The following is a 27105-nucleotide window of genomic DNA, read 5'->3' on the forward strand; positions in this document are numbered from 1 at the left end:
GCCCAGTGCTAACCATCATGGAGATGGAGACACACACTGTTTCTGCAGGCCATGCAAGAGTGCACATTCCAGCAGCTCAGGCAGGTATGGTGCAGACAGTGGTGGATGTGAGCTTCTCACTATTTGGCTGCCCTGACAGTGGAAATGGGAACCGTAATAGGTAACAGAGGTTTCCTCAGGTACTGTTGATATTGGCTCTGCCAGCAATGGCACCGGGCACTGGCAGCCGACCCCTGACCAGGCAATAGTGCAGGCCCAGACTCTGCCTGAGAAGAGGTAGCAGTGGAAACCGCAGCACCCTTCTGTGATGCTCACACCCAGTTCTGACAGCAGCATGTGTTGTTGAGACAGGATAGTAGCAGGAACCATGATGTTCCTCTCTGTGGCTTCAGTGGCAGTGCATGCTCAGGCAAGGTGGAGATTGGGGGCCCAGCCTCTCTCCCACATGCCTGGGAGTAGGAGGGCAGCTGGCAGCGGGGCAAAGTTTTCTGTCCTTTTTACTACAGATGCTTGAGGGAGAGGGTGCAACCAGGGAGCTGCTCAGGCTTGCCCATGTATGGATCAGCAGTGGGAACCATGGTGTTCCAACCTCCATCAGAAGTCTCAGCCACATGGGGACATCAAGTTCTAGTCCTGATGCTGGCGTGAGTACACATTACACTAGCCATGTCCTCATCTCTCATCTTTCAAGGCTGTCGTTCTATGTTCCCTTCCCCATGAAAACACCTGGACTGTGGGCTTGGGTAACAGTCACTGCTGAGTTGATGAAGGAACTCTGCTTACCCCTAAGCCAATACAGTGGTATGTCTGCGGGGCCCCTGAGAAGGAAAAATACAGGGGTTTCTGATTTCCAGGGCAGCTCAAATTCACATGATAGCTAACTTCACAAGATGGGTCCAAGGGACAGCAGCCTGGGCTTTACTGAGAGATGATATGACATCCTTTCCAAAAGCGGACTACAGTGCAGATTTCAGGTTCCAACATCCATGCTGATGGAGTCCTGCAACTCTCCTTTTCATCCTCACCTCTGAGAAGGAGAGACTCCCCCTCCACTGGCCACACAGCCAAAGTGGCAAAGGCTGGAGTGTGTTGAGTCTCTTTCTATATGGTCATCCCAGTTCTCTCTCAAGGCTGCATTGTTCCGGCCCATCTCTAACTTGCTTCCAGTATTCTCCCACAGTCTTCCACTTATGATACCCATGTCCATCTGTTATTTTTTATTTGTCTTTGTGGAGTAGTAGGTGAGAGCTGAGGACTATTCAGCCATCTTGAACTCCCTGTCCTTGTAAATTTCTTAAGCATGTGAATGTCTCAACGAAATTTATTTTCAAGAAATGAAGCACATATGTTATTCAGACATGAGAATATCCCTTTTTTCTGCAGTGTTGGGGACTGAACATAGTCCTGTGCCAGTACTGTGATAATCTTACAGCCTCATGTCTTCATTTCTTTACATAAGAAGATAATTTGGGTAAATAGGAACTTGGAGGAATCAACTTTTATTCAAATTTTATGGATATTTCTCTACTCTTTCTTGGCAATTGTGATGGCAGAAGGCAAACCTAGTACTTTTTTTCGGCTTTAATTAATTTGGATTGTTTGTTCTTGAGACTTGCAGGGTTCTCTGTCCTTTCTGGCTATTATCAATTCATTATTTTTAATCTTTCACTTATTTACAGATCCTAAGAGGACATTTGCAAGTTTAAATACTGATTCAGTAGTAGTGATCTGTTCATTCCTTTGCTGACACCAATGAAGATGCTAAAAGTCCTACTACAGAATCAGTCTCTTGACCTTTCTCACTTGTCTGGTTTCTTAGTTCATCTTTATCTCTGCTAGGTCTTCTTGCAGGAAGTTTGTATTCTTCTGCATATCACTGAGTATATCAGGAAGCATTAGCAATACCTTTTTATGTGGATTTATTGAATAGTAACCATTTTCCCATGTCGCAAAATATAAAATGCAGATTCCTCTTTTTAATTTTCCTCCTTTATTCTTTTTTGTTAGTGGCTTTTTTCAGTGCTAAAGATTGAACCCATGGCCTCCCACATGCTAGGCAAGTGCTCTATCATTGAGTTCTGCCCCATTTCATCCTGTGTTTATTCTTAATTAATGAAACAAATTGTCTAGACTCACTGTTTTCAACTGACGAGTGTGTGAATTTCTCTGTATGATTTTCATTGTAGGCTGGAATCTATCTAGAAGTCAACTAAAACACAGGCCAATGAATAACCTTTCTGGACCAATTTCAGTTTTTAAGAATTGAGTAGCACTGCCTATATTAGGAAGATTTGAGATATTATCCTTTCCAGGCTATAATCTTCTGAACAATTTTAATAAATACAGATGGTAACATCCTGTTAGATCATTGCAAAGTCTTCTGTGTCTTTACCTCACCCTAAAGCACTGTATCTCCATGGGACAATGCAATCATGCTATTATTCTCTTTTCTTCATCTTGTCAGATTCAGTACAGGATGCCCTCTTAAGTTTGACTATCAGATAAATAACATAATTTTTATTGTAAGTATGTTTCATAAGCATTTAGGACATATGCTAAAAATAATTTTATTCCCATTTAATATTTAGGGCATAATTATATTAATGATTACTTTTAGTTTATGTGAAATTCACACTTAACTGAGCAGCATGTCAGGTATTTTTATTTGCTGAATCTGACAACTTTATGAGCTCCTCCTTTATGAGTTTTTTTCTGAGGACATTAATTTGCAGATAGAGAGGTACATTCATGGAAATGAGTGTATATGAGGAAAGTTTGGTGGACTCACTCCGAAGGCTCTTTGACCACTATACTTGTGCAAGAGAGACCACTGCCCACCTTTCTTTCTGGTACAGTGCTAGTGTTGTTGGTCTGGGGAAAACTGTTTATGGATTTTTCTCCTTTCTTCCACCTAGGCAGCTTTCTGTGTTGCAAGGAGTTGACATTTGTGAGTCTCAGCTTCATTTTCCAGTCTAATTCTACCTATCCTGCAGTGGGATGTAAGAATTCTGTAATTCTGAAAATTTTTGTCTTTGATAGCTTTTGTCCATTGTTAACTTTTTTGATTGAGAAATGGGGAAAGGCTGATTCTGAGGCTTTTAGGCAGAGGTTATTGGCACTGATTTTTATGTATATACTCTTTGAATACAACTTCTGAAGCATTCTCAAGGGGTCCAAACAGAAAGAACCAATAATAGTTTGATTATTTTTGGCATAATGAACCTGCCAAAAATGGAATCAACCAAGATGAATCTAAATCTACTTCCACAACAGCAAGATGTGCTTTTTGGGAAAAGGTGGTGAGATTGCTGGATGCAAAATCATCTTGTTTGAGCATGTATTCAAGGTGGCACTGTGGATCAGTTTGTGAGATTTTTGAATGTCCACAGATGTGTTTGGAGTGATTCAGGGCTGTTTGGCTCAGTATCTGCTTTTGTCCCAATACGAAATAGTTTATTGAAAGTCTGTTCACCCCTTGCCAGCTTCACTGCTATCCAACACAACAGAGGCCATCTTTACAAGAATTCCTCCTTTTCTATTACTCCGGGGACATAGTCAATCATGCATCCCTCACATCACTTAGAATTACATGTGGTGCAGAACCATCTGCCCCTGGCTATTTGGCAACCTTCACAGCAAATAAAAACAGAGGCAGCATAAGAAAACATCTTCAGAATTGGCTTTGACACTCTTCGTTCAACCATTTCCCAGCTACTAGCTCTTCTTAAATAAGTCATGCATTGAGCTCAGTTCAAAGCCTGCAGAGGTTATGGATCTTGCTTTTGTGTAAATGTGCAATGCCTCACGCTGTGTTTCATCTTTCTAAACACAAGCCAACCCACCTGCTTTGCCTGTTTGATTTCTTCCAGCTGGTTTCCCATTCGTCTTAATTTACTCTCGGGGCTTTTGCCTTATTGACTTTTCAAGGAGGCCCTAGTCATTTATTTTGTCAAGATTATCCTTTTTATGGCTGTGTTATTTGATCAGCAGAACTATTTGGTGTTAATTATATTTATTTGGACTTTGTAGAACAAGATGATTGATGTCTTTATATAAAGAATAATGCACTCCCTAGGGGACAGAATCCGATGAGGTATTCAAGTGGAAAGAGTTACCTTCTTCCTTTGCTGCCCATCAGGAGAGATAAGCTGGGATAATGCCATGTAACCTGCAACCTCAAAAGTGCTTTTAAAACTCCTTACATGAGGTCAGGCTGTCCTGTGAAAGCAAATCTTTTGAGGAGGACTGTCGGGCAAAAAGGTGCTCATTTGAGATCCAGAAACAAGAAGATTAAAGAGAGTTTGACTTGCGACCTCCAGTGGCCCAGTGTGATCAGGCTTGCACACTCAGTTTTATTCTGCAGCACTGTAAAGGAGCTCACTGTGATTTAGTGGAAATACCCACTCCTGGGGGCTCGGGGAGGCTGGGAAAAAATTCCCAAACATTAATGATTTACCTCCACCAAGCTCACTTTTCCTGACTTGTAAAATGAAATCAGTAATTTTCTACTGGTTAGAAACCAAAGGACTAAAAAAGATTTCACACTACGATGCTTTAAAAAAAGACAGAAAGGAGACCAAGAAATGGAGGGAAGGAGGGTGGGAAGGGGTAGGCGTGGGGAAGTAAAAAGAATTGACATTTCTATGTATTTCAATGTATTCTAATACATTTATTAGGTACAGGTACAAACTCCCCATGATGAATGAAATTATTATGTATCCACTATAAGCATAAAGTGATAACTTTTTTTTTTTGTCTTTTTCGTTTTTATTGGTACCAAGGATCAAACTCATGACTGCCTGCTTGCAAGGCAGGTGCTTATGCCGCTGAGCTAAATCCCCAACCCCATAAAGTGATAATTTTAAAAAGTGTGAAAACTATTTTTTAAAAGAAGAGACAATATTCAAATCAGACGGAGGCATGCTCCTTCTTCGTGTAACCATAGGAGTGGGCACCACAGACTCAGTGGGTGGTTCCACTCCTAAAAGCCATTTAGGGCCACAGTTGCTGTCTGTCTTGCTCCTGGCTCGTCTTGCAGTCATTTTCCCCACCTCAAAGGGCAAAGTTGGGTCTCAGCAAATCCAAGGTGCAAGGATTAAAGAGCAAGTTTAGGATGAGCAGTTTTTTTAAGGCTCATATCCAGGAGCTCTCATGGTAAGAACTTAATCACAGGCTCACACTCCACGAGTTTGCATGTGAAGCTGCGAAATGTCACTTTGAACAGGGAGGCCATATGCCCAGGACTGGGCAGAATGGGAAGAATGAGATTTGAGGGAAATAGGTGGACGTAAAACTTAGATCACTGTACATGCCACTATGGAGTACCACATAGGGTCAAAGAAAGTTTTTCTTGCTTTAATTTATGTCCTTAAAAAAGATTGATAACTTTTAGAAGTAGAGGTGAAATTAGAAACAATGCAGAGCTCTAAACACAAACATGAGGGGAATGGAAGTCAAAGCCAGTAACATTTGAAATGTATGTAACTCTTCCTCTTGAATTATTTAATTACTTGTCACCATAGAAGTGACATGGAAGAATTCTCCTGCCAAGCTTGTCTAAAATCTCTTACAAATTCTTGGGGATGAGGAATCATCTCTTTTTATGTGTAGGGACCATGGCTTGTACTTTTTCTTTCTAACAGTTTGTTGGAAGTTATAGGTGATGATAGTTACTAGGTTACTTATTGTTCAACCATATTCAGTACAGAAAGTCCTGAGTTCATACACTTAAGTGTGGTTTTGACTGAATGGAGCTAAACTCGAATAGTTTATTTGTGAATTTATGAAGAAAGCATTGTTTAGAGTACTATGATTTCTTTTTCTGAAACTTTGGAATCCAAAGATTTGAATGTCCCATTTGCTAATGCATGCAAAATATCTGACTTGAACAAAGGCAATTTAAAATGTGTTGAACTATTTCTGTACTTCAAGGTCAGACAAAATGAAAATTAGGATAGTTTGCTTAAAAGAAAGTTTTGTTTTGTTTTGTTTTGTTTTTTGGTACCAGGGATCAAACTCATGACCTCACACTTGCTAGACAGGCCCTTATGCTGCTGAGTTAAATCCCCAGCCCCTAAAAGAAAGTTTTTATTAAAAGTAAAATCACACTAGTCATCTATTAGAATAACTCTGTTTAATAAACAAAAATCACTCGTTTAAATTTTACTTCAGAGACAAAACCATATATACATATTGATATGATTGTAAGGATATGCGTTAAAAGTTATATATTTATAGTTGATGTAATTATTAAGGGCTATCATTTTCTTCTTTACATTTTTCTATTATTCTCTATCTTTAAGAAAGCAAAATAAATGTGCAAAATTGGAAGACAGAAAAAATGACGATAGTCATGCCTTTTAATAAGTTTTCAAGCTATTCCACAAGACTTTTTTCCAGTGAATGTAATCACTGAAATTTTATTATCTTCATAAGAAGACTAAGGGAAGTAAGTAGGATGTTGACTTGTTGTTTTCAAATGAGCATCTAAGTGTAGAGGTACTATGCATGTTCCCCCAAGACAGCGGTAGAAACAGGACTGGAACCTGCAACATTTCCATTCAAAGTCCCCAAAATTACGAAATTCATTGTTCACAAAAACATAATGAGTGCAAAAGACTGCCATTTCCTCTGCCATTGTTTCTTTCTTTAATGCTCCCTAGTGCCCCATACTTCTCCAGGAAACAGACCCCCACTCCTTCCTCTTAATGAACATCAAAAGGCTTAGAAGCTATTTGTACATGCACCATATGTTCATTGCAGAGAATGAAATCAAGCTTGTTTCAAGTTCCCAAGTGGGAATTCCAGGGCCATGATGGAGTTCCTCCAGGATATGAAGGTGAAGACTGTCATATTCATTCTCCAAACCCAGCAGGATCTAACTTGTCCCCAAAAAGAGATTTGTCATTTAACTTTAACTCTGTATTTCCAGACTAGAATACATTATCTTTATGTTTGTTCAAATGCCTGAGACACTTCAGCTTGGAAAATTTGAATTCTGAGTACAAATAACTCAGAAGAAAGAAATGAGAATTAACCACTTATAGCTTTAAAATTAGTATTTTAAAGGTCTTATTTCAAATAGTGTTGCTACTCTGGCCTAGGGTTCTGGCCTGAGTTCTTCCTAAGCATTAACTCTTATTCAGATTTTATTTTCTCACTTTTTGTAAGTTGGTAACAGAAGTAAACTGGGCTCAGTGGTCTAATAGTTCATAAGCAGAGGATACGCACTTTCTTATCTTACATACTTCTGATTTAATTTGTCTTTAATGGGAGGATGGAGTAAAAGGGATACTAACAAACTCACAGCTTTATTTAATCTATCTTATTTGAGGAATTTTCTATTTTAATACCTTAGGAAAGCAGGGTAAATTTCCCACTTCTGTTTATTTGTCTATAATTCAGCAATACAATATGATGTCATAGGGGGATTAAAAATAAAATACCATGTACTGGAATACTATAAATATACATTCCTAGTAATCTTTTGTGTGAGGTCCATTTGAATGAATGGACCTCAGGGGTTCTTTGGTCAGGAAGTTTGATCTTAATAACAGAATCAAATTTGGTTTGAGACTTCAATACTTTTAGTCAACATAAATTTATTAAACTTCTGCCATTGTTCCCCCATATATATATTTCATAAAACACCAGTTCTGAGACACTGTTAATAGGTATTGCACAAAAACTAGCCAACCTCAAATTTTTCAGATTTGAAAAGATAGTACTTGTGAGCATACTCCAGTAAATGAAACACAAATCCAAGAGGGGTAAATAATAATAATGTTGAAAAAAGGAACAGTAAAACCAATACTTCCTAAATAATTTTTGAAAATGAGGCTTTGCAGCTTTAATGTTTGAGTTAAGAAAGGATTTAGAAGAGAAATTACTTCAGAATCTGTCTAACACAGGAGACGCATGCCCAAATCCATGACTATCTTTAGATTTAAGTATGAAAAGTGTCTAGTGGAGCATCTTCCCCAGAGCAATAATGAAACCAAGAATCTGAGACCCAGGCCTAAATATGGATGAGTTTTCTGCTGGATCATCAGGAAGCCATTTATGAACTTTGAATATGCTAAGCCACAAAGATCAAATTGGAAAATTGAAGTTATTTTATGTGCTATCTATAATGTAAGAATCTTGTTCTTTTGTCTGATTTTTTAGCCATGGGGTTATCACTTTGCAGAGTGGATAGAATCATTTCTTTTGTCTTTAGGATAAGTGCAGACTTAAGGTTACACAGCCATGATCATGAATTTCCTATTTTCTTAGCAGCATGAGTACCAGGGAGCAACAGGAACAGTACATATGTTGATTTTGGCTGTTGGAAAGAGTGCTATGGAAGCCTGTCACCTTCCCAGAGACATGCAAAGAGCCCTGGAGGAAATACCCAAGTCTGTTGTCTTTGGGTGATGACATTGTTTCCTTTTTCTTTAGATTGTTCTGTGGTTTGCAAATTTCATTTCAAGAATTTTTATTTTTTTAAACTTCTGGAAAAGAGAACATGTGTTATATTTTTACATTAATAAGAAACAGTAAAAATATATCTATTTAGAAATAGAATTTTCTACCCATACATTAGGGAGAGAGACCAAAAACATTTCATCCTAAAATGATTTGAAATGTGAATTGAAGAAACTTAGCTAGTTTTTTAGTTATAACTGTGTTAAAACAGTTTATACATTGTTCAGTCACATTAAGATAGGTGTTGCTTTTGTTTTTGTTTTTGTTTTAATATAGCTTTTCTTTGGTTTTCCATTTATTATTATCTACTGTTCAATGTTAGGCCACTTCTTTCTACAGCTCTACTACATGATAGAATCTTTCCACTTAAGAATAGCTCTGATCAAGAGAAAACAATGGCCGCACCAGCAAACAAACCCAGTCTGTAAACACGCGCCATGTGCAGGCCGCCGCAGGACTGGGAACAGCCAGTGCCCAGCCCCTTCTGGCATATGAGCTGGTAAGCAAGAAGTACCAACCTTCCCTCCAAGCCACCAGCTTATCCAGAGAAACACAGGCTGTGATGATAGCTATCCAGGTGAAATGCAATTGGATGCCCCTGTGGTGCTCTGGTGTTGCACTAACACTGCAGGTCTAGGGCCAGTGGTCTGATCATGGATTCATATATCAGTATATGTACTGATATATGGTGCCACTATGGTGTGGCATCTAGAGGGGATCTCCTTCTGAGGGTTGCATCCATTGTTGACTCCCTATGTTCTTGTTTCGAGACCGTATATTGTTTCCATTTGTTTTGTTGGGTTGGGTTTTATCCTCTTTTGTTTTGTTTGATTATGTTAAATCTGATGGCAGGAGAAGCTATTTCAAGGATAGCAAGACATATTATGATAGCAATTTTGGGTTTACTATTAGCGTGTTTGAAATGCTTTATTGCATTCATTGTTTTGTTTGTATTGTTTCTATTCTATTCTGTTCTGTTTGGTTTTTACTATGTCCGAAGGTATCTGCAGCTATTTTGAAACCATCTAAAGGCACTATGGTAACTATTGTTAATTTTGTAATGTTTTGAGGTCATATATCTCTTACACTGGTTTGTTGTGATTGGTTGTATTGTTTTATCTTCTTTAAAAAATTTTAAAAATTTAAAAAAAGAATAACTAATCAAAATTTCTAAGTACCTAAGATTTTCTCTTACTTTGTATATTATCTTTTTTCCCCTAGAATATCCAGCATCATCCTGAGTTCTCTGAATTCCTTTTGGTGTATCATGAGAATAAAGGAAGATGATACTAAAAGCTCAGATTGTAATGTTGATATCTGGTCTACCATGATCTTCAGTATGCATTAGAAAAGATAAGGAACCATCACTGCCTCTCCCTACACCAGTCCTGGCAAGCACCCTCACTCACTGACAGCTTTAAATATTAACAGAAGAAAATGACAAAACAGGTAATTGTATCCCAAACCTCTGAAATCATAAATCTTTAAATGACTTTTCTATCTTTCATAATGAGCTAAAAATCAAAATAAGGATGCATTATCTCTGCAGTGTCAGTGACCATGTCTCCACCCGTGTGTCTTAATCCTTCCTCCATTTCTACAAGAGTCCTCTATCATGACCATCTGGATATGGTTCTTTTTATTTCATAGTCATGGAAGGATCCACGCAGGCCTCTGTGAACTTCACTCAAGGGAGAATCCTACTTATCCTGTCATTTCTTCTCCTAAGCATGCCTTCCTGTTTCCCATCAACATCATCATTCATTGAACACCTGATTTTCTGCCTCACCACCTTACCTCTCCTCCTCTGGCTGTCTGCCCCCAGTAGCACTGCCTTTGGTTTCCATGCCTCAGAATACTCTCTCTTCCTCCTTAAACTATGAAATCTTCTTAATTCAGATGGAGATGTCAGAGTGTGGCATAACAGAAAGACCATGTGCTCTGTATCAGAGAGATCCATACTTAGATTTAAGCCATGGCTCCTCTATTTACTGTCAATGTGTCCTTGGATGAGTTACTAACCCTCTCTCATTTTACCCTGCTACTGTATGAAAGCAGTAGTTCTTCATGAAGCTCCTAGAAAAGTTCAATGAAATTGAGTGTAAATTGCCTTAAACAATGCTAGGATCATGGAAAGCATTCACCAAATGTAGCAATTCTAATGTTTAAAAGATAGTTTCCAATTCATTTGATATTGGCATGTTCAAGGAGGTCAACTGACTTTTTAAGGACTTCTTATTAGCATATGCATTATGTAAAGAGCAACTCAAATATTTATTATAATAAGATATAAATAGAGTCTGGATGATGGTGTTGCCCTTCATTTGTACAAGCTTTATGAAAGCCCCCTTTTTCCCTTCCATTGATACATTATGATAGGAACTTCATTACAATTCTGATCCTTTTATCTCCTCTGCATTTTCTTAAATTAAAAAATACCAATAAATTCAGATTAGCTATTACTAAATTGGTGTTTCTTGTTTTCAACATTTCCTTCATTTCCATCTTTTTATAATTTAAGCTTTCCACATTGTAGAGTTAGAAATGTGAGTTCCCAATTTTTCCATAGTTTCAATGAATGGACCAGAAAGTGTTTGGAAGGACTCGTGAACCAGTGAATTTTAATCACTCCCGGACATGCTCTGTGGGTACTTAGGTCTTCTCTCTCTCATGTCCTCAGGGTCCATCACTAGCTGTAATGAACTGAACCTGTGGCAGCAATGCTGGCAGCTCTGCCTTTACTTTAAATGACAGCAATGCTATTTTGCAGCTAAAATTAATTTAACATTATTCTTTTAATGAGGTCTGTCTCTTTCATTTTCTTTTAAAGTGAAAACTCCCTTTGGTTCCTAACAGTCCCAAGACATGACAAGAAATCTAGAACTATCCTTAGCTTCCCTAGAAATTCTTTCTGTCCCAGTATATGTACCCACTTTTAAAAATATTTTCCATATGCTTAAGTCTTGCTCAAAGACTTTCTGCTTAAATCGTGTGGTAGGCACACTCAGTTTTGTTAAAGTGCTCCGACTTGGTTGTTATCTTGTCAGGGTCGTCACTTGTGTGTTTTCCTTTACCTGGGGAGAAGGCTGGCCTTGTGTACAAGTCCCGTCTTCCCTGCGGGCCTCCTTGCTGGGCGCAGTGACTTTCCACAGTCCATGGATTCCGCACCGGCCCCTCCTTGTCCAGGCTCTTCTTCAAACTCGTCATCCCTGTCCCCGCCTGTTGTGTAGACCAGTTAAATTTTCATATGAAAAAATAAAAACATAAATTTATAATTTATCATCCCATAATGGCATAGTAAGTGAGAATAATGCAAATCTAACAATGACAATCATCTCCAGGAAAAAAAAAATGATAAAATGAGAATTTATTTCATCACAAAAATTCAACTTCCAGACATCTATAAATAGGTAGCTAGCTCATTTCGTTCATGTATTTCCAGTTCAAAAATAGAACAGGAAAGAATAGGAGTAATTTCTTACAACTTTTCAAAATTAAGGGTTTGGAGTAGAGATGGGAAAGCTGCAATTATTACTGATTTATTGACTGTTGAATGCCTGCTCTGTGCTAGGTAACTCTTCTGTATGGAGAAGAACCATCCACAGAGCTGTGTGTGTGCCTGTGTGTGTGTCTGTCTGTCTGTGTGTGTGTGTGTGTGTGTGTGTGTACACATGTTTCCACAAGCCACAGACAAAGAAAGGACACAATAAGGATCCTGGATCTCTGTTCACTAATTATAAGAGCTGAGCTAAGCTTTTTTATAAATAGTATTAATAGCCTCTCTTTAGAAACAATATTGATTCTAATTTTTAAAAAGCCACAATTTCATACTTCTCTACTGAGGTGTATTTTTAATATGGCCTACCTTTAAATTAGGTTTCAGCAATAATGCTGGTAATTTTATTCATCTTACTTTTTTCTAGCCTATTATTAGTTTTTTTTTATAACTGCAAAATCCTGGAATGAAACATACACTGCATATCAGGCTTTTATAGGAACACGTGTATCTCTACAAGCCTTTTAAAAAACTGGAAGATATTTGCAATTGAAGTGTTTTTATGAGCTATAAATAGAAGTTCTCATTACAACCCCAAAGAATGGCAGCTTATAAATCTTTAGGTTAGATCCTTATTTTTTATCTAGAGTACTTTATTCCTCAAAAATGAGGTTTTCTCCAACTGAGCACCATTTTATTTTGAACTGAGTGTTATTTCCAGCACTTAGCTGAAATCATTTGACATAGAAATCACTATATTTCTCCTTCACCCATATTATAATACTTAGATTTATGGTACCATTAAACCAGTGGCATATATTTGAATTTTTACATTCACAAGTTAAAACATTACTTTGAAAATACAAATAATTAACATGTAGGGAAGACACAATTTCTTGCAAAAAGTGCTGGCTGGAGTTAAGAGACCTGGGTACTAATTGGTGCTTTAGTCATTAATTAGCTGTGTAAACATAAATTATTTAACTTCATTTAAGTTCTTTTCCTTATTTTAAAACAAAGCTACAGCCATGGAGTGCTACCATTTAAAAATAGGCACTTTTCCTTTCAAAGTCAGACAACTGTTGAAATACATTGATTATTTAAGCTTTAATGATATGGTTAAAGAAGCAATTTGCATTTTTAAAGACTATTTCTGTTTAACCTGGAAAATTTTATGAAAACAAATTACCCTCTCTTAGTTCATTGAAAATAAGATTTTTGCTAATATTGTTTGGACAGATATCATGCCTATATCTGTTATTCTCAATAACGCTATGAAGACCAAGTCAAGATGAACACAGCACACAGTGTACTCATTATTATAACTCTTGCTACACTGTTTTGAAACTCTGTTTTATGCTATTTTTATTTTTCTCTTTAATATAAAAAAGTTTGTTCTCTAACATAATAAAAAGAAAAATGACCTCACTGCTCATATAACTATTTGTAAAGAAATACACATCAAGATTTTAACCAAAAAACTGAGGAAATATGAAATGGAATGAAAAGCCCATGTCATCTCCTAACAGTGTGTTCAATTTCCTGAAAGGAAAATATTAATGTTTTGTTGTGAATCTCTTAAAATTACGGCATACCAGGAGATATTTGATGCTTGAATATTTCTTCATATATATATATATATATATATATATATATATATATATACAATATTTTAAAAGAAACATCTTTGTTCTAGAGAACTTTTTTTTTTAATGGTAGAAACTGGGTGAAGAAGAAATTTCCTAAAATGCTTGTGTGTAGGGACTGTTTCCTGTCCTGGGTACAGACAGGAAGCACAAAGGCACATTTGGAGAGAGACTTCCGTGTTTTCGCAAACCTTCCTCTTAAATGATTATAAACAGCACTTGAGGGTTTGAGTTTTTTAAGCACTTGATATTATTTCAAATTTATTAATTCAAATAAAATAAACTAGAATAGCATATTTTTCTTTAGAAAAAATAATTGCCTTGCTAAAGTGTAAGTAAAAATTTAAATAACACTTCCAGTTGAATTTAGTTTACCAGAGCATCAACTCAGCACTACCAATTAAACACTCCCAAGGGTGTTCTTGGAAAGGTCTCCCGTGTTCTCTGCAAAGGAGTAGAGTTTCTGCAAGCCCATAGGAAGGCTTCCACAGTAACAACAGGGCCACATGGTCTGCAAAGCTGATTGAAAGGAATTACATTTAGGGAGAGAAGAACAAATGCACCTCTGTATTTGTGGGTGGCCCAAGATGTACATCACAGCTACCTGGGACAAATGTACAGGGCTCCTAGAGGTTACCTTTGTAATACATGGCAGCAAGACAAGCTCAATATTTGACCATAAGGAAGTTAAATTCACCAATATTTATCAATTGTATGGTTCATACCTCAGAGCAAAAACTAAATAAAACTGTTTTAATGTAAAAAAAGCAATGAAAGTCTACCAGCTGAAAATAATCATGAGTCAGTTCTGTAATCAAACCAGCATCAGCTCTGAGCTATAATTATTGTACAGGTCGATGATCCCTAAGCCAAAAATCCAAAATGCTCCAAAAATCAAAACCCTGATCATGGACATCATACTGCAAGTAGGAAGTTCCACATTATGAAATTTTGTTTCACGTACAAAATTGTCAAAAACATAGTATAAAAACTATTTTCAGGCTATGTGTATAAGGTATACGTGAAATACAAATAATTTTTGTGTGTAGGCTTAGTCCCTTCCCTAATATATCTCCCTCTGCCTCTGCCTCTCCCTCTCTTTCCCTCTCTCCCTTCTCCCTCTCTGCTCTCTCCTCTGTGCTTCTCTCTCTCTCTCTCTCTCTCTCTCTCTCTCTCTCTCTCTCTTCTATATATATATCTTTCTCTGTCTCTGTCTTTTTCTTTGTCTCTCTGTTTCTCTGTCTCTCTGTCTTCTATCTATCTATCTATATATCTATATGTTCCCCTCAAAAAAATGAAAACCAGAAAAGAAAATCTGCAACATTTCGTGTTCCAAACATCTTGAGTAAAGGACACTCAAACTTTACTGAAAAAAATGAACTTTAGACACAAAACTACATTAAGGGTAACCAAAAAGAATAAAGCTATACAGCAGCCAGTGTGCCTCAATATTTGTAAATATATGGGAGCATGTCACTAGAAAAACACAGATAATGAGGCTAGTGCAGTTCGAATCCCAAGTGTGACTTTCATTTACTGGATTTCTGAATTTTTAGCTTCTCTTTGCTTCATTTTCTTCATTTGAAACAATGGGGATGCCACTGGTACTTAGCATACTGGGCTCACTGGGCTGTTATGAAGATAATATAAGATGACACATGTGAAACGCTTCCCTTGCATGCAGGAAGCGTTGTGTAAAACCATTACTTTCATCCTTATTCAATGATCTATACCAAAGGCATAGGAGAAGTTCAAATAAAGACAACACAAATATTTTTAAGTTAGAAAATAGCTTAAATATGGTAAAAAAATGTGCATTAAAAATGCTAAATGAGCAGTCATTCTGCATCCAGACTCTAAAATCATATTCAAAATATTTTATAGAAACTTACATTTGTGAGTTTGTAATCTTTCCATTTATGAACCCTTTTTTGTGTAGAAATTGTATGTGCATAAATACAAAAATCTAGACCAGAAAAGAAATGGTTGAATTAATTTTAAAAATAAATTTTACAGCTTTTCCTGAGAATCCTTTAATGAAAAGGCAGCAGAAGATAATGAGACAGGACCAAACAGATGGTTTCCTCTGAAATTTGCCAAACTTTTACAGTATCATTACAATAGATTTCCATTTGAGTCTCCACAGTTTAAAAGTAAGTGGGACATTTGGATCTAGAAGAGAGCAGAAATGATTAAAGAGTTGGAAACTCAGGCTTAGTCGGAAGGAATCAGGGAAATGATGGTGGTTGGCCAGAAGAGGAGAAGGCTGCGGGTGACTTAATTACAGTCTCAGTGTATATAACATGCCGTTTAAATGGGTTGGGGAACAGATGTTTTTCCTCCAGTGAAAAACAGAACAAGATGCAATAGGACCACTTCGGCTCTGACTTGTGAAACAGTTTTTGTTTATGAAGAATTGCAGACCAGTTAAACCTTCATTCACTCAGACAGTGTTCAGTTCCTCCTCTTCCTTGGGTACCACATTAAGTGATACAGAGAACCGGTTTGGATTAGGCAGGAAGGAAAGCATAGTGGACCTTCCAGCCCAGGGAGCAATGCAGGGGGCAGAAGCTCCCCAGAGAGTCACTATCTGGATTCTCCCATCCCTGAGGCACTAGTAACCAGACTTAAATCAGCCAGAGAAACAATAGCTATCAAAAGAGAAGAAATGTTCAGTAATTTGCTAGAGTGTCTCCCACAGCTCAAAGAAGCATTCATTGTGTTTGCTGCTTTATTGTAAAGGACGAGATGTACAGAGCAAGGTAAAAGCCTTGCTGTGATCATCACCTCTCCTTTAGGGGGTTTAACTGACAGATGAAACTCCCATCCATTGGTCATTGACTCAATCTCCAGGTTAGAGGGTGGGGCTACAAGCTCCCACCCTCAAACTACGGGACAAATTTTTCTGGCAGCCATCACCTCCTTCACCCAGGTGTGTCTGTGAAGAAGTAGTTGGTGACTTACCAGACCCAAGAGAAGTTGGTGAAATTACAAACTAATTTGTGAAGGGTACCTGGATAAAAGGCACTCTTTATTATGTAACCCAAGGTAGACATGCATTTAATAAGGGTATTTTATTTCTTTTGAAAAATCTTTGCTTTAGCACATTTCACCTCAATATACAGCAGCTGATGTCTGTGAAAAATGTGGTTCTGATACATTGTTCTGGCTTGAATAACTCTGTGACAAACTTTTCTACAATGGCATGCAGGCACATTTTCCCGAGGGAATGTCACTGAGGAAGATCAGTTTAATGTGTAATTTGGAACTGGATGGAAATATTTTTAGAAAAATTAAAAAAATATTTTAGGTCAAATCTTTCCCCAACAGTAAACTCTTGAGACAGTAATCCAAGTCCATATAGTTTATTTAGGAAGAAAACGGGATTCTTTGGAAGAGCAAGAAGTGTGACAGATGAGAAAGGAATCCAGTGCAGGATGTGGGAGTGCACAGGCTTGTAGGCAACAGGAGCTCCAGTCTCCCAGGCAACAGCACTCCTCAGAGTGGTCTTGACGGACTGGTGAGGGAGCAAGACTGTTTTATCAACCAATTGCTGCCCTTTGGAGATTAGGCTGTTAGGGATGTTCATGTCCTTGAACTCAAAGGAAGCTTTCAGGCAGAGCGCTTCAGGGGTTCACATGAAGAAGTCCTCCGACTGTGTGGTATTTGAGGAAATAGGATTTGGGCACTGACAGTATCTACTACAGAACTTTTAACATACCTTGCCCCAAAGTCTTAGAATAGATTACTTAAAATCTAACCTTTTTGAGAAAAGGTAGAGGTGGTGATTATCAGATTTATTAAAATTCTAACATTCTAGCCCCTAGAAAAACTCCAATGCTATTGTGTAATGAGAGAATGTCATGATTTTGTCACAAAGAGTTTTATCAAAAAGTTATATTTTAGCACTAAATTTAGCATTTATAAAAATACATTGTGAATTATGAGTATAGTCATGTATCACTAAACAATTGGATGTGGTCTGAAAAATATACTGTTAGGTGATTTTCTAATAGTGTAAACATTTCAGAAAGCACTTAAACTATGCTGGCTGTGACATCTCTGGGTGATATAATCTAATGGGACCACCGCTCTACATGGGGCCCCTCATGTGCTCAAATAGTTATGCCGCACGTTAACTATTTATATTCAAAAGTTAACATAAAAATGTTTGTTTTAATACATGATAAAACCAGCTGGAGTGATTTATTGCTTCTATTTAGAAGCTTAAAAGTGAGGATTGATTTTCCATTGTTTTTATAATTTCTTTCAGGAATTAGGCATGTGGAACCTTTTTCATGATATGCAGACCCATTCATTTCCCTGCCTCATATACAAAGCACACAGTTTTCCTCAATTTGTAAGCAACCGTATTGAGTTCACCGCTTAGAAGGGCATGTTCTGTTTTCAATTCTCTTTGTTTTTATTTTTTTTATTTTAAAAAGAAAAAAATAAAAAAATCAAGGAGCAAATAAACAATTAAAAACAATAATAAAAGCAAAATGACAATGACAATAGAAACAATGGTTTATCATAGGATTTCAAAATGAGATGATAGCAATTTAACAATGGTTCTTATACTGCGTATTGTTTTCCTCAAAGTGCTTACTCAGGTATACGGCCGTAGTCCCAGTACTCAGGAGGCTGAGGTAGAGGACGGCTTGAGTCCAGGAGTTCTGGGCTGCAATGTGCTATGCCAATGGGGGATTCACACTAAGTCTGGCATCAGTATGGTGACCTCTCAGGAGCAGGGGACCACCAGGTTGCCTAAGGAGGGTGAACTGTACCAGGATGGAAATAAAGCAGGTCAAAACTTCTGTGTTAATCAGTCAATACTCTTTGATATCTTTCTCTGCAAACCAAGTTCAGTGCAGAAGATTAGAGACCTGAAAAGGTTAGAATGTGCCAGGGTAAGTCAAAAAGCTTGAGACTAGTACTTTTGTGCCTGGCACTCAAGTCCCCTAGAGGCCAAAAGTCTCCTCAGAAAGAGAATGGCTGATCTTCCTCCAATGGATTGAAGAAACCAGACCTGTTGCGGCAAAACCACAGAAGCATTATAATTTTTAAAGTCCCATATATTTACATGGAGTCTTATAGTTTACAAAGTTCTACTATGCATACTGACTCATTTAATCTTAAATATACGCAAGGAATAAATTATTATGCCTTTTTTTTTCTAGGGTGGAGGCCATGATGTAACACAGATAAATTAAGTTCCCCATTGGTAACTAAGCAGTAAGTCACAGAGCTGGAGCACAAGCTGATTTCTCCAATGGAGAACTGAACCTTCTTTCTACCACTCCACTCCTCTTGTCTTGTGGTCTTGTTTAGATTGGATGGATTATGGTGTATGTGACCCTAAATCCAAACTGTAACACAGATTTATCTTAACATCAAGGCAAAGTTATAAAGTGCCCATTTTATGGTGTCTATGTAACCTCAAGTCAAATATAATTGGGATGATGTTTGTCTTAGCTACCAATTTACCCCCACATTGAGAAACTTAAACTACTAGACATTATCTCACGGTTACCCTAGACAAGGATCCAGCAGCCATTTAGCTAAGTGATTCTGATTCAGATTCCCTGTTGAGGTCGCCATCGAGGTGTTGGCCAGATTAGCTGTCACTGAGAATTAGGGGAACTCGTTGAGGTTCACTCATGCTGTTGCTTGCAGGCCTCAGTTTCTAGCAGCTGTTGTGCAGCTGTCTCCATCCTTGACGTGTGCACCTCTCTCTCCTTGTGCTACACAAGTGCTCTCAGAACATGGCTGCTGGCTTCCCCAGAGAAAGTGACCCAGGAAAGAAACCCCACGGTGGCAGTACCATTCTTTTACGACTTCCTATTGGTGGTGACATAACATTGCTTTTGCTGTATTCTTTGATTCCAGAGGCCAGACCTGGTACAGTGTAGTAGGGGACAACACAAAAGTACGAAGTTTAAGAGGTAAGGATCATTGGATGGGATGGCAGGAGATCTTGGAGGCTGACTGACAGCACACACATGTAGGGATATTTTATCCTTTTGCTGCCACTCAGAGGCAGAACAAGGGGTCTGTAAAAGGAATTTTTTCCATGAATGTACATAACTCATTATATTTAGTATTACACCAGTTATTTATTATATCCACTAGGTTGATCTCAGAACAGATATTAATATAAAGTTGATAAGACATTAAGACCATATCCCTTGTACTCAAAGAACACCATGTAATAGAGTAAATCAAAGGCAATCAATGAGAGAGCCCAAAGTATAACAGAATTTTTTAAAATGCCATGCTCAAATTATAACAGAATTTTAAAAATTGCACTTAGAGAAGAATAAGGCAAAGCCTAAAAATGGTATTGCCTATTTCCTTGAAGTATGTCAGATTTCAGCGTAAAGAAGAGGGCAAGGAAAAAAATAGAAAGGAAATAATGTAAGCTTCACAAAAGACAATCTTACCAAGAGCCTTCAAATCACAAATTCTGATAATTCATCGCTTAATGACTGTAGAAGTGCAGCAGGGACATTGAAGTGACAATGTTCAGATGTGAGTGAACTAATGGGAATATACCTGGAAAGGGGGCAGTCAGGGTAAACTTAACTTTCTGCTTGAAGTTTGCCTGGTGAAAGCAAACTCTAGCACATTTTTCAAGACTCCCTAATCTAGCTTGTACCTTGTGACCTTTGTCACAAACCACCACACTGTCTTTATGCTTCCCTGTCCAGTTGCCTCCCATCTCTTTATCATCCCAGGAAACACCAGAATGGGCCAGATCTAGGCAGGCACATTTTCCTTTTACCCATTCTATTTGATCTGCATGGAATATCCTTTACTGCTCTCGTCCATTCCATAATTCTTCACTCTTCCAAACTCAATTCAAAGATCACTCTGTCAAGAAAGGTTTTTCTGATCCTCTTCTTCATCTAACCTCATCCGATTTATAAATCACTATAAATGCATTTACACTGAGTAGTCATTCACTGTTGATTCTAACATGAACATTCCAAACTTACAGTGATGATCTGAATAGTTTGGCATCTTTTTTTCTTTGTAAATGAGAGTAAAATAGATAAAATAGATAGTACATCTTAAAATCAAATAATATATCTTAAAATTAATGGTACATTACATTTGATAGAATTTATTTGCTGTTACTTGCATGTTTAGTCCTTCCCTGAAACTAAAAGGATCTGAAAACATGAAATAATATCATTGCTTGTATGAGATTCTCTATAAATATTTAAATAAAATCTTGAATATCTGAATAAAGGGAGTTTCAGTGCTCTCTATCTAGTTCCAGTAAAGGGGACTCTGATTATCTAAAGGGTTAGCGTAACGTTAGTGAAAAATTCCATGACCTGTTGACTTTCTTACATCATTTGATCTGAAAATTACAGCTCCCTTCCTTTCATGTCATGTAACCCTGAACATTCCTGGAATTGATGTCAAAAACCCAGGTCTCTTTACAGGACACCGTGGTTTCCAATAATGGCCTTAGAACTGTAAATATGTAGTTAGCAAAATGCCTGATCAACAGAGCCAGGCCTGAATTAAAGCCCAAGCTTCAACATTAGTATGTAACATTGTTGAGTAACCACCTACAATGTTTTTTAGCTTTATCCTCTAAAATATGATGGCAATACAGTTTACGTCTCAGAATAGTCATGAAGACTAACAGCACTAACAAATATAAAACATTTAACAAGGAAGATGTTCAATTAATTTTAGAACCATCACTCTGTCCCTAGCATAAAACAGAATGAAGAGCAAAATTAATGAATGAGAATATGCCACACAGTTAAGAAAGCAATGTGAATTTCAAAATTCTTTCAAATGTCCTAATAACTAGGCACTCAGGTCATTACTCAAGCTAATGATGTTAAAATAATTCTCATAGATGATTGATTCGGCTTAAGATTCTGCCTATTTCCATGTATAATTCACTACGAGTTTGATCCAACTTTGCACATTGTTTTCTTTCTATTAACCAAAACATTCTTACCACAGGGAAATGGATTTATGATAATTGGATCACATAGTTGGACGTCTTGCTTCCAGGCACTGTAATCTATTTCTCTCAAAATCCAACATCTCTAAGTTACTCAACTGATTTGCCTTTTTCCTCTTTCATGTATTTCTCTATATGGAAAAATCTTTGAGGAAGCTGAGAATTCCTCTCTCAAAGAAAAAGGCCGTCTAAGGTCATAGAGAATGGTATAGTAGTTTATGGTCTGCCACCCTGAACGTGGCTGATCTCATCTAATCTCAGAAGCTAGGAAGACTCATACCTAGTTTGACTTGGATGATAACAGGGCTGGTAGACAATAAGAAGTGGAAGAAGAGGGACAAATTAGAAAAAAAGAAAAACGTCAAGGAATGCATAAAAGAATCTGAAAACAGAAGAAAAAGTGAAAGCAAAAACTAATTTGCTGTCATGAAAAAGTGGACTAAGATCAGAAGGAGAAGATTTTGAGTGTTTTCAATGTTAAAAAGGCAACAGCTCCTATAAATTTAAAAGCTAAACATAATGCCTGGAATCTCGCTTATGCACTGATAAACATTGCCACACCAGTTAAAAAGTGGGTTCTAGACCTCAACACAGGAAAAGGTGAACAATCCCTTTGATCCTTCATAATCTAGAATCAGAATCCCAGAACAATCAAATAGACAACTAATCCTACTATTTTCTAATCCTTTGACAATTTTATAACTTTGTAAACTCAGCTGCTCTGGGTAGCCTAATCCTTCATACAGGAGTCCCTGTGGATGGATGGCTGCCTGGATTAAATGCTTTGATCACACTATAACCTTTTCTTCTCCCTCTTACAGACACAATTCTCAAAAATACTCTCCAAAATCTGTGTGTTCCAGTAAGCAGGGTTAAGTGCTACAATCGTGAATCACCTCCATGTAGATTAATTCATAGGCCCAGATAATGGATCCTGTTCTGTCATGTTGTTTTTAGCCAAATGTTGAAAGAGAAAGCTTTGAAGAACATGGAGAAACTCAACTATGGAATTTGGAGAGGCTGAGCCTGGGGGCTCAGAGACTTAACACAAAGAAATAATCATCATTCATTCAAAAAGAATTCATAGCCTTGGTGGAAAGATTAATGACAAATTTCTGTGATTAATTACAGTTGTGGAAGAAGCTACAAAAAATATACACCATGAATTCTTGGGCTAATCAAAGACAGAACAATTTGAGTAAACTGTCCTTGAGTCAACAGCGAGTCCTTGGTCAACTTCTCACTGTTTACATTGTCATTTTGAATGATAAGACTTCACTTTGAAATTGAAAAATCCTTGAACTTATTGATTTGATAGAAATCAATTATTTTTGTTACATAAGAATGACTCATAAAATCTAAGAGTTGTGATACTTAGTTTTTCTTGCCTGAGTAAGGTCATTTTACATTAACAACCTGAAAAGATATAGTGATTGGTGATTTCTCTATTTTAAAAAACGGTAAAATGTGAATACTACAGATAAAAATCATCAGTATGAAGGAACACCCTGACTAATTATACTAATAGAGCATCTTGTGCTTTCTGTAATCCACCACACCAAACTTGTCGTACAATGAGATAGTCAGGTCAGGGCCTGGATCCCTTACAGAGAGAAGAGTACCTGGCTGGCATTTTATCCAGACAAGGCTGATGGAGTGGTTCAGAAAGCTCTTTCTAAGGAAACTTTTGGATAGACGGGATGAATAATTCATGAATAGTAACAAAAATTTTTTATTACACAGTTTGTATTCAGTACCTTGTAGTATAACGAGACACAGAATGAGGATGTAGATGTTACAGATATCTTAGAGTTTCGATTAAATTGAAAACCAACTTTATACACTAGAACTTGACTTCAAAGCTTGAACTTATCACTATCTTGAACTCATTTCGTTGCTGCTTTTCATGTAAAGATAACTTATACTCCTATTTTACACACTCACTTTTTAACATTAGCTCTTTTCAATGTAGATCTTATGTGATTCATGTTCAGGTCCAAGAATGTTTTCTATTTCCCAAGAAGCTTGGTTTTTCCTGATTGAAGTATGACTCTCACCTGCATACTAGCTAAAACAATACTGCTGTCTTATGATAACTGTGCTATGACCAGAAAATAGACTAGTATCTATTTTTTCAATGAGAAGTTGAAAAGTAAATGGGAAATAGTGTTCAAAGAAATATCATAAAATGCAAAGCTATAAAATGTTAGAAATGTATGTCAAGAATAGAGTAATTTGCATAATTTAACATTTTATCAATGTATAAAAGAATGAAAAACACATTTTACACATTTGAAATGAAGAGTTTCCCTTCTTCCTGATCTGTAAAGAATGGAAATCTCACTGTTACATTTGTTTTACTTTTCTAGCAAGTAACAAAATATGGAACAGGTACCATCCCAAGTCTTTCATTCATGATCAAGCAGCCTGAAGAACATGGATGATATATACACATACACTTGTGAAGTCCTGAAAGCCAAGCAGAGTGGGAAAGACATGCAGCTCCCATCCAGTAAAATAAACCATATGGCTAATTAAATACTATGTTTCCTATTGGTGCCTCCACTAATTGCTAAACATACATACACATGTCTTTGGCTAATCAGTACTCAGTTGAGGAGTGTATCTTTCTCACCTATTGCTGAGATTAACTCTTGATGATTTGAAGCATTTATCTGCAGACCTGTGCTTCTTGTCTATAGGCTTGTAAATCCACCAAACAGAACATATAACTCTATGAGAACATTGCAGGCTTCAAAAGGAGTCCCATGAGTGCATTAATTTTTTCCTTGCTAGTTGAAACAGGATGATAAACAAATCCCAGGCTATTTCTTTTCCTGGAAGAACTGTATTTAGAGCCCAGAGGGCCCCTCCCTTTCACTCTGGGCTGCCTTCCTCTCCTCCCCTTCTTCTCTATCACCTCTTCATTTTTTCTTCACAAAATCATCCCTCCAAAGCTGGGAACTGGAATATCAACCTCCAGATTTGCCCATCACTTCAGAAACTGCAGCTTTCCCCCTAAAAGGAAACAAGAAAATGGAAAAAAAGAAATCTAGATATGTTTAATCCACATCGTTGAAAAAGAAGACCTGGAAATATTATTTCTACTTTTTTGTAATGACAAGTATTGTGGAAGATAGGATGGATAGTCAATGAATAAATTAGCCAGTTTACTCAATATTAGTCAAATATTGGATCTGAACTGTGGTGAACTGCATTAAAATAAACACAGAAATAAAAATAGCTAAGCCAAATTTCACCGACCACATTTTTGTTTGTTTGTTTTTTGAGATAGAGTCTGGCTACATGGTTCAGACTAGCTCTAAACTCTCCAGGTAGCCCAAACTGTCCTTGAACTCACAGTGATCCTCATGCTTCAGCTCCAAAATGCTGGGATTACGGGCTCTGAACCACATTTTTAAAAGTAGAAACAGAGATGCTCCTTGACTTATAATGGGGTTACAACTTTATAAACCCCACTGTGAGTTGAAATTATAGAATGAAAATGAATTTAGTAAATGCTATTCTATAGGTTAATTTATTAAATCCACTTCAATTTACATCTTTAGTGTAGCATTAGGCATGCAGCACATGGTACAGGGCATTGCTGTTGGGCCATGTGAGTGACAGAGCTGGGGATTCACTGCTGCCGCCCAGCTCAACTCAGTGACAGAGTACGCTACAGAACACTGCCAACCAGAGAAAGAGCAAATTCGGAGTGTATGTTCTACTGAATGTGTATCACTTTTAGCTATCATAAAGCTAAAAATTCCAAGATGAAAATTACCAGGACTACAGTTTGAGAAAACAGAAAAAAAGCAGCTTTTATAGCCAAGTATGAACATCAGACAAATCAATAAAAATACAAACCCTACGTTTATTGTCTTGAGATCATAAAGCTTCAATAATGTGTTTGTTACTCTCCTTCAAGTAATATTGATTTTAGGCCTGGTTCTACGCAAAGAGTTGAATACTTTGAGCAAAGAAAAGTGATGTTGGCTCTCATTGCTTTCCCATAACTCGTGAGTATTAACTTTCTCTAAACCAAGATTATTGCCCTTGGAAATCTGGGATTTTCTTTTTCAGATATACTTTTACATATATTATTTCTCCAATCAAGACTATCAAAATCAACTCAGTATTTCAAAAAGTGATGCCAGGACAGAATCTTTCCAAGTTTTCTCAACTCCATGGCATACATTTAAGCTTAAATTAGAACAAACAGAACTACTGTACTTTTCAATTCTCTACGAAGGACATGACATTATTTTGATAGTCCCAGTAATTGCTTCCATCGGATAGTCAATGATCTTTCTAAATGACATTTTAAGTCTCTTACATTTGTTTCTGTTTTGCAGGTTGCTGAGGCCGAAGACTGATTCCTTTGCGGAGTACAAAGAACAGCAGTTTCTCAAAAAGTGAAGTTGCCCTTCTTTGTAACATGGAGACCTCTGAAAAGAGGACCCGGCCGCTCCATAACTGGGGCGTTTGTGCTGCTTTCTTGGCTCGCAGACAGCTGCATCCGAGAAGGCAGCCAAGGCGAGCCTTTAAATGGAAGTGGTACGCTAGCAGCAAACGCACTAAAAGTTGCTGACGGGCATGAAACGCTTTGATCTGAAGATGGAAAACTCCAGAGCAGGAAGGATTTGGGGCATTTTGAGTCTGACTGACTCTGTGGTTTCTCTGCACAGTTATTCCGTGGGCTCTAACAAATGCAGAAAGGGTATTTTGAGACCACAGCTGCAGAACGGACTGCAATGAGTTTCAGTGAAAATTCAGTTGAATCTGGAAGATCTGGATCTTAAAAGAGCAAGAGACACAAGAGAAGTAATATTGTTGCTTGAAATTTCATTGTTTTTATCTGGGATAAAAGAAAAATAGCATTTGGTTTGTTATTCTCAGGGGAAATGTTTCTCTCTCTCTCTCTCTCTCTCTCTCTCTCTCTCTCATCTGTAGTCATGTGGCAGACGATCCGTGATTCCCTAAAAATGTTTCTTTTTCCTTCATAATTTTTGTAACGTGAACATTGGGAAAAGTCAATTTAACTAATCTTTTTTTGTTTTGTTTTGTTTTTTGGTATTGGGGATCAAACCCAGGACCTTGTGCTTGCCAAGCAGGTGCTTAGACCACTGAGCTAAATCCCCAGGTGAGGAAAAGGCAATTTAGTGAGTAGTATAATAGAAATTCAGACACAGGCAAGATCACACAAATAATGATTTCTTATGTTATTATCTTTGCATCTGGGTTTCTTATTGTGTCCAACCAATGACAAACCAGTGTCATACAGAGCTTGTTTCAAGGAGCAACAGTTAGATGCCAATGCACTGGGAATTTCAACAACCAAATGCATAAGGAAGAATAAAAATTATGATTATTCAAGCAGAACTTTAAACATAGATTCCATTGTCTATCAATAGCATTTCCATTGCCTGTCATTAAGTATCTTCTGGGCATGACACAGAAGACTGATTCCCCACCGTTATATCCTGTGGTTCAAGTTCCTT

The 27105-nt window shown here is 37.3% G+C and overlaps 1 long non-coding RNA gene across 2 annotated transcripts in view; it reads right to left on the bottom strand.

Moving 5' to 3' along the window:
• Positions 1–6116: 6116 nt before the first annotated feature.
• The window catches only part of LOC111756871 (uncharacterized), a 107677-nt gene continuing 86688 nt past the window's right edge, over positions 6117–27105 (bottom strand). For both annotated transcript variants that reach the window (XR_002791254.2, XR_010044158.1), the window contains one exon: positions 6117–11685. This is a non-coding gene — a long non-coding RNA (uncharacterized LOC111756871). The remainder of the gene's footprint in view (positions 11686–27105) is intronic.

Source organism: Cavia porcellus, unplaced genomic scaffold (genome assembly GCF_034190915.1).
Source record: "Cavia porcellus strain 051 isolate PalLab524CR breed Dunkin Hartley unplaced genomic scaffold, mCavPor4.1 scaffold_2, whole genome shotgun sequence".
In the NCBI taxonomy this organism is placed as follows: Eukaryota; Metazoa; Chordata; class Mammalia; order Rodentia; family Caviidae; genus Cavia; species Cavia porcellus.